Source organism: Argopecten irradians, chromosome 10 (genome assembly GCF_041381155.1).
Source record: "Argopecten irradians isolate NY chromosome 10, Ai_NY, whole genome shotgun sequence".
Taxonomy (NCBI): domain Eukaryota; kingdom Metazoa; phylum Mollusca; class Bivalvia; order Pectinida; family Pectinidae; genus Argopecten; species Argopecten irradians.
Window position 1 is genome coordinate 22153867 of NC_091143.1, and position 11939 is coordinate 22165805.

At 36.1% G+C, this 11939-nt stretch overlaps 1 long non-coding RNA gene across 1 annotated transcript; it reads right to left on the minus strand.

Moving 5' to 3' along the window:
• Positions 1 to 7535: 7535 nt before the first annotated feature.
• On the minus strand, positions 7536 to 8985 carry LOC138332846 (uncharacterized). The gene is made up of 3 exons (XR_011209888.1): positions 8914 to 8985; positions 8056 to 8221; positions 7536 to 7677 (listed from the first exon to the last, which is right to left on the minus strand). It is a non-coding gene; the product is annotated as an uncharacterized lncRNA (long non-coding RNA).
• Positions 8986 to 11939: the final 2954 nt, after the last annotated feature.

The following is an 11939-nucleotide window of genomic DNA, read 5'->3' on the forward strand; positions in this document are numbered from 1 at the left end:
TAAATCAGATGTAAAAAAGTTATATAACTAGTGACATATAGGGGAATGTCCATTAGACGGATAGAGACTATAACTAGGTACATATGTATATATAGGGAATGTCCATTAGACGGATAGACACTATAACTAAGGATATATAGGGAATTTCCATTAGACGGATATATATTATAGCTAGGGCTATATAAGGAAAGTCCATTAGACGGATAAAGACTATAACTAGAGATATATAGGGAATGCCCATTAGACGGATAGACATTATAACTAAGGATATACAATGTATACGGAATGTCAAATATTGATATAATGATAAAAGAAATACTCGTACTTACTTAGTCCGCTAAACATGCCTATATTATTATTTTTTTCCATTTTTTCCTTATTATAAAGTCTATATATTAGGCCATTTTTTAAAGCCTAATAATATTGGCAGGTTTAGCGGAATAGTACATAATATCATGACAAATGAAAATAAAATAATGGTAGAAGCAAGTATAAAACCATATAATATAATGAAAACCCTTATTTATGGCTACAAAAACCTGTACAGTATAGGATTATTTACACTTAGAAACTCTTCACAAAACTTTTGCATACGTTTCAACGTTTATTAGATTAACACAGTAATCAGGAACCTGTAGTCGATAAATTTGTGTTTTCAGTCGATAGTAGATATGTCCATTAGACAGATGAGATTTCCTTCGATCGGATGTTTGGAATGTTCACGCGTCGCGCATGCACATAGGGGTTGTTTACACTCGCCGAAAGATAATAATATGAAATAGTGACTAGGTCGGTCCTATTTATTTTCAGTTTTTCTCTATTTTGAACAAAATTGTTATACAAACTTTTAAATATTGTTATTAACACAAAGTACACAACTTTTACAATTAATTTTAGTCCTATAAATTCTTTTTATCTTTTATTACATGATTTTTTTAGCGATTTAGTCCCTTTAATGTATTCAACACACAATTTTCTCATTTGTTGCATCATGTCTGCGGTTTTTTTTCATATTCTGTTATAGACAGGCATATTAATTAGTCTTTAAGTCATTGTGGTGATGTCCGATTTGATTTACCAAGTATTTCATTTATAGACCCGAGCGACATGTTCCATGAACATTTTTTACTTAAAAAATCTTACGTTATCCTTAACTTGAAATTACATCTAAGTAAAGGAAAAATCTTTTAAAAAAAGAGGTCATTCCTAGAACCATATTTGAATATGATACTTGCTGGATATCAGCTAAATTGAAAATTGACTAAGATATATGCAATAAATAAAGACATGGAATTAACATTTCTGTTTATTTGTTTTCAAACAGATTGTCAATGATTTGGGAACATTTTAAAGAGGAAAACATACCACCAATTGTACTTGTCAGTAATGAAAAGTTGGCATATTCAGCAGATACGTGTACAATTAAGTGCAAGTAGATGGGAACATTGTCCACTCATGCTATCAATTGGAATAATGAATTTAGGTATATTCAATGTGCTTTTAATGAACATTTAATGTATATATTGGACATGGATTAAACAAAATACTGACTTATCAGTTTAATGTATTTCAGATTTTATGTATTTCAACATTTGTTCTGTTATAATTTTGACAAAAGATACTATTTTTTCTATTAACTACACTATGATATTAAAATTCTAATGAACATAATATATAATGAACAAATATTTGCAACAAACCTATCTTAATATTATAATTTTTACAATTAGTCATCTGAAAGCTTGGTGTTCGCCATCTTGCATTTTTGTTTACCTTACTGAAGTCGGAGCAAAAAGTGATCTCCCTTGAATCGTTAGGGGCGTGGCTAATCATCGGCTGACGATCCGCCAATTATGTAATCAGTAGCAGTTTGTCATCACCTAGACAGTCTTTACTACATAGTTGCTTTGAACTTGTGGAAAATGTAGCTATTTCACCAAGCAGTAACAATCTACTGATGAAGCTTTGTCTTCAAAACAACCACAATATTGTCATACCAGAGCATGATCGTTAAAGGCAAATAAATTTAGAATTTGATCTTTTCTTTCTTCCTAACTTTTTTTCTTACGTCTCACTTGACACCACCTCAATGTAGCACTGCGGTTGAGTGCTCGCGCCTGTAAGAAAGGTCGGGGCAACATATGGGTCCTGTTGATCTCCCGGCCGAGACACACCATAGTCTATAAAAGTGATAATTTCTGCTCCTGCTTTGCGCTCAGCACTAAGGGAGTGTACATCAAAATTTAAACAAGTCGATACCTTTTAAAACGTAAAGCTGATAAAAATGGTTTGGTATTTTTAATGGTCGTCGTATGATTTGAACCGAAATTCAATTACGAAGTTCAAATTCATTTCATAAACCAAATAACTTTTTAAGTATTTGAAAGCATGGCAATTCTTTTGCGACTAATTGAAAATAGATAATGTATGAGTGGTTAAAATTATCATTAAATGTTACTCCCTAAACTGTACACACTCAGCTTATCCTCGTGATTCAATGACTGAGGAAATGTGTTCAGTTATGTCTAATCTACTATTTTGTCAAATAGATGTGTTTAATCCTGTTCAAAATGTCTTCAATGTCTTCAGAGAGATGAAGAATATCACATCCATTGTTTTCGGTCTGGTGATCTGTTGAAGGCTATAGCAATGGAACGATATCATTGACAGGTCCCTAGGGACCTCTCTTTTAACCGCCAGGGGGAATGGCCTATTATAATCGGGATATAAATGACATAGTATTGCAAAAAGACACGAAAAAACTCATTTATATGTCTAGAGGATGTTTCATTTCATATTCAACGAAATTCTGTAGTCTAATGTTGGAAAGATTATTCAGACATTTTCGAAATCAAAACATTTTCCAAAACTGCTCAAATGTCCAAAACGAGCAGATTGTATGATGGCTACAGTTTAAAAGATCATATATCAAACGAATTTATTTTGCAAATGCAAAGTACTTGGTAATTTGTTGTGCTCTCCTCACAGAGCCACGATCTATTATTTTTGTCGGTAGAGTAAAGACCATGATTTATAAGTTCCTTGTTTCATTTGGTTTGGTTTATTAGGCTTACCGTCCTAGTAACAACAAAAGGACGGCCGTTCACGTGTGAAATAATTTGGGGTGTATCTATTCGCATCACCACGACTGGACAGTGCTCTTTGGTAACACATTATCTGTTAACACACATTCCTAAACGTTTTGCTGATGTGTCAGCTAACTTTTTAGCTCACCTGGTCCGAAGAACCAAGGTGATCTTACGCCATACCGTAGGGTCCGGCGTCCATCCGTCCGTCAACAATATACTTCTCCATAACCGCTGGTCAGAATTCAACAAAATTTGACAGGTAGCATCCATATGGGTTACTGACTGAAACTTGTACAAATGATTGGGCTGACCTCCAAGGGCCTGAGGAGCGGGGCCAAAAGGGGTCAATTTGGCTGTTTACATAGAAACAACTTCTCAGACACTAAGCATGGGATAGCACCAATAATGCAATGGTAGCATCCTTATCGGGTGGGGATCCAAAATTGTACAAATGATGGGGCTGACCCCCCCTGGGGGCGGGGTCAAAAAGGGTCAATTTGGTTATTTCCAAAAAAACAACTTCTTCTCAGAAACTAAGCATGGGAGAGCACTCAAAATGCAATGGTAGTATCCTTATAGGTTGAGGATTCAAAAATGTACAAATGCTGGGGTAGCAACTAATATCTAATGGAACAGTTTCGATTACAAATTGATACAAAATGTTTTGTGTCTTATCGAAAAACTCTGTCACATGTCTGATAAATGTGTTTTTTCACTAATTGAATTATGTTTTGTGGATAAAAAGGAGTTAATTTAGTTTATTATCGTGATATTATCTTGCTACTGAAATGTTTCACCTTTCTTTTCAATTAATCAGATACCTCACCAATAACAAACTAGATAAGTTAAAATGCTAGTATGGGTCTTAAATTAATTTTCCACTTTACTTACGTAGTACCTCACAATCTAGTTTTAATTAAAATTTCAAATAATGAAATCTACTAGTTGATTAGAAAGTGCCACGATTTTTCCCTTCGTCAAATCGTCCTTTTGCATTAAGATGTGTTTTCAATTAAAAAACAACCGAGCAAAACAGGGTTAAACCATGATCATATTCATTACAAAACACAATTTTAGAGAAAACTATCGACTGGATCTAATTAGTTTTTGTGCTTTTCATTATCAGGATCTGCGAACTTGTTATTAAACAGAGACTTCCCTCTTTTCATATTATCTCCCCTGTAGGAAGGTAATGATTGCCATGTCTTTATGTTATGCGAGACACACAAAAACATAATGTCACAATAAATACATAACTGCAATGACCTCTTTATATACAAAGACAAAATAAAACCATTACCTGTCTTTGGAAAATTAAACTTAACAAAAGTTTGACGAATGTGTGAGACAACAACGCTATGTGAACTTACATTAAACTTTATACAATTTAAACCTCCCTTCACCTATGTATATGCTTGCTATAAAACCCATTTTATGATTTGGTTATTACACTAAATTGTTGCCTGCACTTAGCGATTCGTTTTGTGTTGTTGGTGAAACAAAACACTACCGTGTGTCATTATAAAATTGGTGTCTTAAATTTAAACAAATAGGTTTGCCACTTTGATGACGTAGAGGCATACGCTCTAACCGATTGATTCCTTTATATTTCAAGTGAGGATTTTACATGAAGCTCACGTTTGTAACCTTTGTTTACGTTGTATGTGGATTATTGGTCCCCTACCGGTGAAACTAGAGGGGACTATATTGTTTGTTCGGGTCTGTCTGTCTGTCCGGATGTCGTTTCCAGACGATAACTTGAAAAAAATCGAATTTTGATCAAAACTTTACACAATGGCATTAAGAAAATACAGCTTTTGATTGAATTTGGGGTCAAAAGGTCAAATACAAAGGTCACTGTTACTAAAAGTAGATTGTTTCACAAAATATTAGTTTCAGACGACAACTTGAGGAAACATCTACGTATTTTAAATAAACTTCACACAATGGTAGCATATGAGAAAATACATCTTGAGATTGAATTTGGGGTTGAAAGGTCAACTACAAAGGTCACTGTTACTCAAAATAGATTGTTTGAAAAATTATCGTTTCTAGACGAAAACTGAGAAGACATCAACGGATTTTTTATCAAATTTCACACAATCGTAGTATATGTGAAAAAACGGCTTTGGATTGAATTGGAGTCAAAAAGTCAACCCCCAGAGGTCACTGTTACTAAGAATAGATTGTTTCACAAATTTCAGTTTCCGAGTGATAACATGAGAACACATCAACAGTTTTTGTTCAAACTTCATACAATGGTAACATAGGAGAAAACATAGCTTGGGATTGGATTTGGGGCCAAAAGGTCATTGTTACTAAAACAGTAAAAGATGCTAACTTGAGACAGAATTTGTTCAAACTTCATACAATGATAGCACCACTTAACAATTATTACCGGCAACAGATTAGAAAAAAAGTAATCTACATCTAAAAAAAATTTACAGGGGGACATGTGTTGCTTACTGTAAGCTTGTTGTTTATAGCGGTGGTAATTACGGCCTATTTCTGTAAACCGTTTACAGAAAAATGAAATATTTGCATTTTATCCGTGTCAGGCTGTTACCTTATATGCATCGGTCATCTAAAGAAATTCTGATCACCTGAGGTCCGGTCATTCTCCTAACCTGGCTACATACGTGGCGAGTGTAGTAAGCTGATAGGACGTTCATTAGCCGGTGATGGATTTGTGTGTTACCCACTTATCATTATCAGGGCACCTGTCGATACCCTGACTGTGATAATGTCATCGAAAGCAATACTATAATAACTCAATATTAATGTGGTAGTAACTTAACCATTGTTATTTTGTTATAACTTACAGCCAGGTATCAGGCTATGCCACCCAATCAATGACATAAAACCATCCCAACCTGGAGATTACAAAATAACTTAAGGGGTTGGTTACTAGGGTGCATTAGAAATAAATCCCAGTTTATTAAACATACCTGTGGGTATGATTAAGGTATTGGCATGTTTTGGCGGCGACATCATGATCCATACCTTTGAGGTATCAATCTTTTATGATTGTAAATATGACATAATTATCTCTGTTTCACCATCAAACAGAAAGCCTCGGCCAGGTCGAGGTTAATGTCTCTTAGATGACATACATGATGAGGTACATCCTTTGTTTCACAAGGGTTATGCATTACCCACGTCATTAATTAATGTATATACACATTATCTTTGAAGTCCCGATTTGGTTCCCCGTTATACCTCCAAATATATCTTGTCTTTACTAAAAGTCTCAAATTGACAGTTGCGTTTGATATACAGCTACTGCAAATGCTTGACTGGGGTTTGGTAAAACATGGAGTGCTTAGTTTTATTATAACTGAAAATATGACCTTTTTGTTTTAGTAGGCCTCTTAGATAGATTTGAATCTGTCTAAAGCACACAATATTTTGCCTACAATCCCTAATTTCAAAATGACCACTGTCTCTAATCAATGGGTAGCAAAACAGTTAATACACGTATGTTATTTCTTTGTTTACGTATCATAACAATAACGTCTATACAAGGCACGGACATTGACTACACAATACGACAGGTATACTTTGTATATCGGTGGTTGTAGGACTATCGCATGTCTTTTTGTATTATCTACAGAAGTTGCGAGTGGGAAATCTCATCAACTACATGCGATACTTTTGCACAAAAAAAATCCTGTTTTTTTGGGGTATTTAAAAAAAACAATTAAAATACAAACAATTCAGATAAACAAGAGGCCCATAGGCCTTAACGGTCACCTGAGTTCGGATACAGAAATAAACAAAGACATATAAACAGTATATATTGGTCCAACAAGCCCTTGAAGTCAGTCAGTGCTTTTATGAATTTGACTTTTTGAATCTAAGCAGAGTATTTAGTTCCATCAAAAATCTGTAAATTCACAGGAAAGGTTTTTTAGAAATTTTACCCATTATGACCCCTTTTAGTAAAATGGACGGCGTGTCCTTGTTCCCGAGGAGTACCACAATTCGATCGAATCATTTGGATCAAAGTCCTCAATAGAGTTGACCTCGAGCAAGATTAACAAGAGATCCGAGAGGTTCTTGTCGCTCAACCTGGATCGCCAGTCATTCTTCACCATTTTTGTTCTGATTTACAAACAATTGTTATAATGAAGGAGAACAATATTAAATATGTAATGAAGCATGAACAGTGTCACTTTGATTATCTCCGATGATTAATTTTAGAGTACATATATTACCTTGAAAAAACCCTTTCTCTACATCCACAGACGATCCAGGAAGGGCCAACAGGTAATTGATGAGTGAAAACAGGTTACACCTGTCTCCCTCTATCTCCTGAAGCATTGCCCAGCAAGTTTTCCTCTCGTTGCCGAAAAAATGACATTCAGTCAGTTTAACCTCATTGTTTTAAAACAAATGTTTATTTCTATTATAGTATCTGTTTGAAACATACAGCAGTCAGTTTTACAAACACTTTACATATTTCTCACAAAAGTTTTGAGCAATGTCCATTCCGGCTCAATTGCCATCAGATTGACCGATGGACAACAAGCTGCTAGTGCTGAACCACACATCGCCATAAGATGAGCAACATTCTCGTCTCCATAGTCTGCAAGTACACATCAAAATGTGACTACGTATTGTACTTTAGTATTTTTTTCAGTAGGGGACTTTCGATTGAAATTTGAAAATACCTTATTTAATTGTCAGCAAATGGATTAGATTTCATACACATCTCATTGTGTGATTGTCATATACAACTGGAAAAAACACTGCAAGTTGAGCGCTTAGGAGTCCAGCTGTTTGGCTGTATTTATTTTGTGTTGTTGCATCATTTTTCTGTTGGTAAAGGATGTTAAGTCCGATCAAAAGCACAGTGTATTAAATCATCAGTACAGAAGAGAAAATTAATCAGCCACAGGAAGTTTCTTTAGTTTTGATTGTGTGTTAATAAGAAGACTAATAGTTAGAGTTTAATGAATCATACCCTCGTCATCAGACCATTTACTAATGGATAGTATTCTGCTGGCATGGAGAATAAGTGCACATCTCCTGAAAACCGGGATGTGATGCACTCGACCAGGGAGTTAAGGAGTTCTGCCTTTCTGTTTCCTTTCTTTTCCCTCTGTCACTTTCTTAGGTAAGGTCCATCACTATACATAAAAGTAAAGGGAATGCAAGCGAAGAAAGTACATATGTGTGTGAAGAAGATATTTTAAATTTTAGTCACTTTTGCCCTCCCATAGGAACCTGGGTCATATAATTCACAATTTTGATTGGCCTTGTGTCTTAGAAAGTTTGTGCAAAATTTTATTAAAATTACTTCAGCGGTTTTGGAGAATAAGTCGAAAATGTAAATTGCCTATCGTCGCATGACGGACAAAAGGCGATTAGAATAGGTCACCATGATACTTCGTCTCAGGTGACCTAAAAAACAACAAAAGTTTCCTTGTCGTTTTTGGCGCATACATTGACACAAATTTGTCCGAAATTCAGCCTCAGTATATAGCTTCAGACGATGACCTAGTTTTGATCGCTGGCGATAGATTTGTAACACACTTTATGAAAATAAGGCACATGTATTCAACACATGTTTCGTAGGTAACATAGGATCTGTAGAATAGATTATTTTTTAGATGAAGTAACATAATTTATTGCTGTATCGGCTTTACATGTCATATACTGACATAATTCTAAATTAGAATTCAAATATAAATTCTCTTTTGTGTATTTCCATATTCAATTTAAGACACGCCAGGGCCAGGAAACGGTCTGAATCTAGTTTACACGAACAAAATGCATGATTCGTTAAATCTTAAGGTCAAAACCAGAACTTTACATTTACCTTTACATCGGGTATATAACGCATCTAACAATATCTCTCTGAAGAATAGTTTCAATACGCTAGGCTCTAGATATTATCAAAGATATCAACTCTGACGATTAGATCGTGTCGTTGTGCTTAAAGGATCGATGAGCCTGGCACCAGGTAAACCGCTGATTGAACACCGAGTCTTATCAGCAGCGTGATATTTCACGTGTGATGTCGTCACGCAAACATACGTGATTAAGGAGGAATTTTGCCGTAGGGAACTATAAATGGACGGCACTCAGTAATCTATGTTGTATTTTATCATGTTGAGGAAGGATTAAACTCATCATTATCCAATGGATTTGTTTTCCTATATTTTGTAAAAATGTCCTATCAAAAGCTAAGATCATACATGGACGATACCCTACTGGTAGAGCGTCAGCATTGTACCTGATGTCCCTATTGTAAACAGCGACTAAATTTAGGATATATCTTTTCTTCCTAATTTACTGACATCCTCCTTGGTACCACCTCTTTTTAGGCCTTCGGTTGAGCGCTCACCCTTGTGCGAAACAGTCTATAGAAGTGGTGGTTTCTGCTCAGTATAAAGGTAGTTACAGCACTTGTTTGCCCCTTAATGGTATAATATGACCAGACAGGAGTTTCCTTTATCACAAGGAGACACAGCATGAATATACCACAATCTTCCAAAAGCGTAGTTGTAGAAATCCACAAACCGCAGCACATTACACACATGAAGCCCGTTCTTAAATGACCATGGCTGTCAATAAACACATCAAAATCATTAACTTTATATATCTACTATACACTAAATATATAACTTCTCATAAGATTTTCAAAGGGAACATAATTTACAATATACAAACATGCAATATAAACTCGTTTGGAAAAAGAATCGCAGTCTACTGATCAAGTCATCATCTTGTTACCATCTTGGTTATAAAAAACTCTTATTGTCTATGTAATACGTCAAAATGAATTTTCTCGTACTACATTTTTGTTGCATCACATTCCTTTTACATAACATCCTTTTGGAGTCTTTGTGTCTAACAACCTTATCCATTGTTCTTCATGCAAAAGCCGGAATTCCTTAATATTCTTAGATAATGTTTTATAACCACAATCTTCACATCAGTTGCTTTGTGGTTCCAGGAATGCCGGTTTATTGGATTATCCGGACGTATCTAACATTTCTTAAATGCTCAGTAAACCTTTTCTTAAAGATCTTCCGGTTTCACCAACATACACAGTTACATTGCTTTTATTACAAATAAACACATATACATGTACACCTTTCCTGTGGAACATTTTGCCGATGATACTTATGGCTTTAATTCTCATGGACTGCTCGTGTCATAGATAACACTCTTCTCCATTTGATCGCATATGGTACAATCTCAACCAACTTCCACATGGATCTCCCGTTTGGTCTTGATGTGTACAAGTGTATGCAAATAATTTGGTTGCTGAAACACAATCCTCGTTTGCTCGGACCTATGAAGAGTTTTTAGCTCACCTGGCCCAAAGGCCCGATGAGCGTATGTCGTGGCGCGGCGTCCGTCCGTCAACATTTTAAAATGCTACTAGTCATAGAGTTCCGTATGGATTCTAACCTTTGACCAGACACATTCTTGGGGGAAGTGGAACAGATGTTGTATAAATTTTGGCTCTGACCACCGCCCCCGTGGAAGGGGGTAGGAGGGGCGGTGTCCAATAGGGGAAATAGAGGTAAATCCTTTAACTAGCTACTAGTCAAAGAGTAGGGCCAAACGGGGAATTTAGAGGTAAATCTTCAAATTTCAAAGCAGGGTGAGCAATACAGGCACTGTGGGCCTCTTGTTTGATTTTTTCGAAGGATCTTTTATACGTCTGGGAGTATCCTAGTGTACGTGAGAACCAATGGGACCCTATTGTTAGATTTATTTTCTTGCATGTAGTCAAAAGCTCCGTTCTCTCCATTCGATCCACTCTCTGTAGTGGAGGGTCCACTTGCTTAGCACTGTAACCTTTCTTACGTAATTGTACTTTAGGCGCATCTCGATGTCTCACGTAATCCTCGTTCCTAGTACAAATCTGTTGATCATTATGCCTAATCCACATGGTAAAGATTTCTTTGGGTGTGAAGGGTGGCACGAAATATTGTGCAAACACAACTGCTTCCCTGTAGGTTTTATAAACAAATCTGTGATTATGTTACTTTTCTCAAGCAAAATCCATGTATCAAGGAATTCAATTTTCTCAAACGTAGCTCAACTTCAATATTATGTATACTGTAAGCATACGTTGGGAATTTTCCCAGCTCTTTCGGGCTACCTAACCATATCCCAAATCCATCATCAATCAAACGTTTGCTCATACTTCATAAGCTGTTCATCCCACTTACACATATATGAACATGCAAAGCTCCTGCCCAATCTAGATCCAATAGCTATTCCTTTAGTTTGTTGGTAGTTTTTATCACTCGAAATTAATATCATTGGCCAATACTAAAGGAAAAATTCATTACGTCATTTTGACGTATTATGTGGGTGACGTCATAGACAGTGATTTTGTTTGTTTGTTTGTTCGATTAATTTACGTTCTATTAACAGTTATGGTCATGTAAGGACGGCCTCCCATGTATGCTGTGTTTTGCGTGTATGTTGTGCGATGTGCGTGTTTTGGGAGCTGCGGTGAATTCATGTTGTGTCTTCTTGTATAGTGTAACTGTTTCCGTTTTTATAGTGCTATATACCTGACGCATGCCACCAAAGACACCAAGCAACACACCCCACCCGGTCACATTATACTGACAACGGGCTAACCAGTCGTCCCACTCCCTGTATGCTAAGGGCTTAGCAGAGCAGAAACTGCCACTTTTATAGACTTTTGTGTTTCTCGGCCTGGGGATAGAACCCAGAGCCTTCCTCACAGGGGCGAACGCTCAACTCAAGGCCAAAAGCTAGGCGGTGCCAAGGGAGTCACGAGGAAGAGTGAGAGTTTTTTAAAATCAAAATGGTCACCTGAGACGAAGTCTCAAGTGACCTATTCTAATCGCC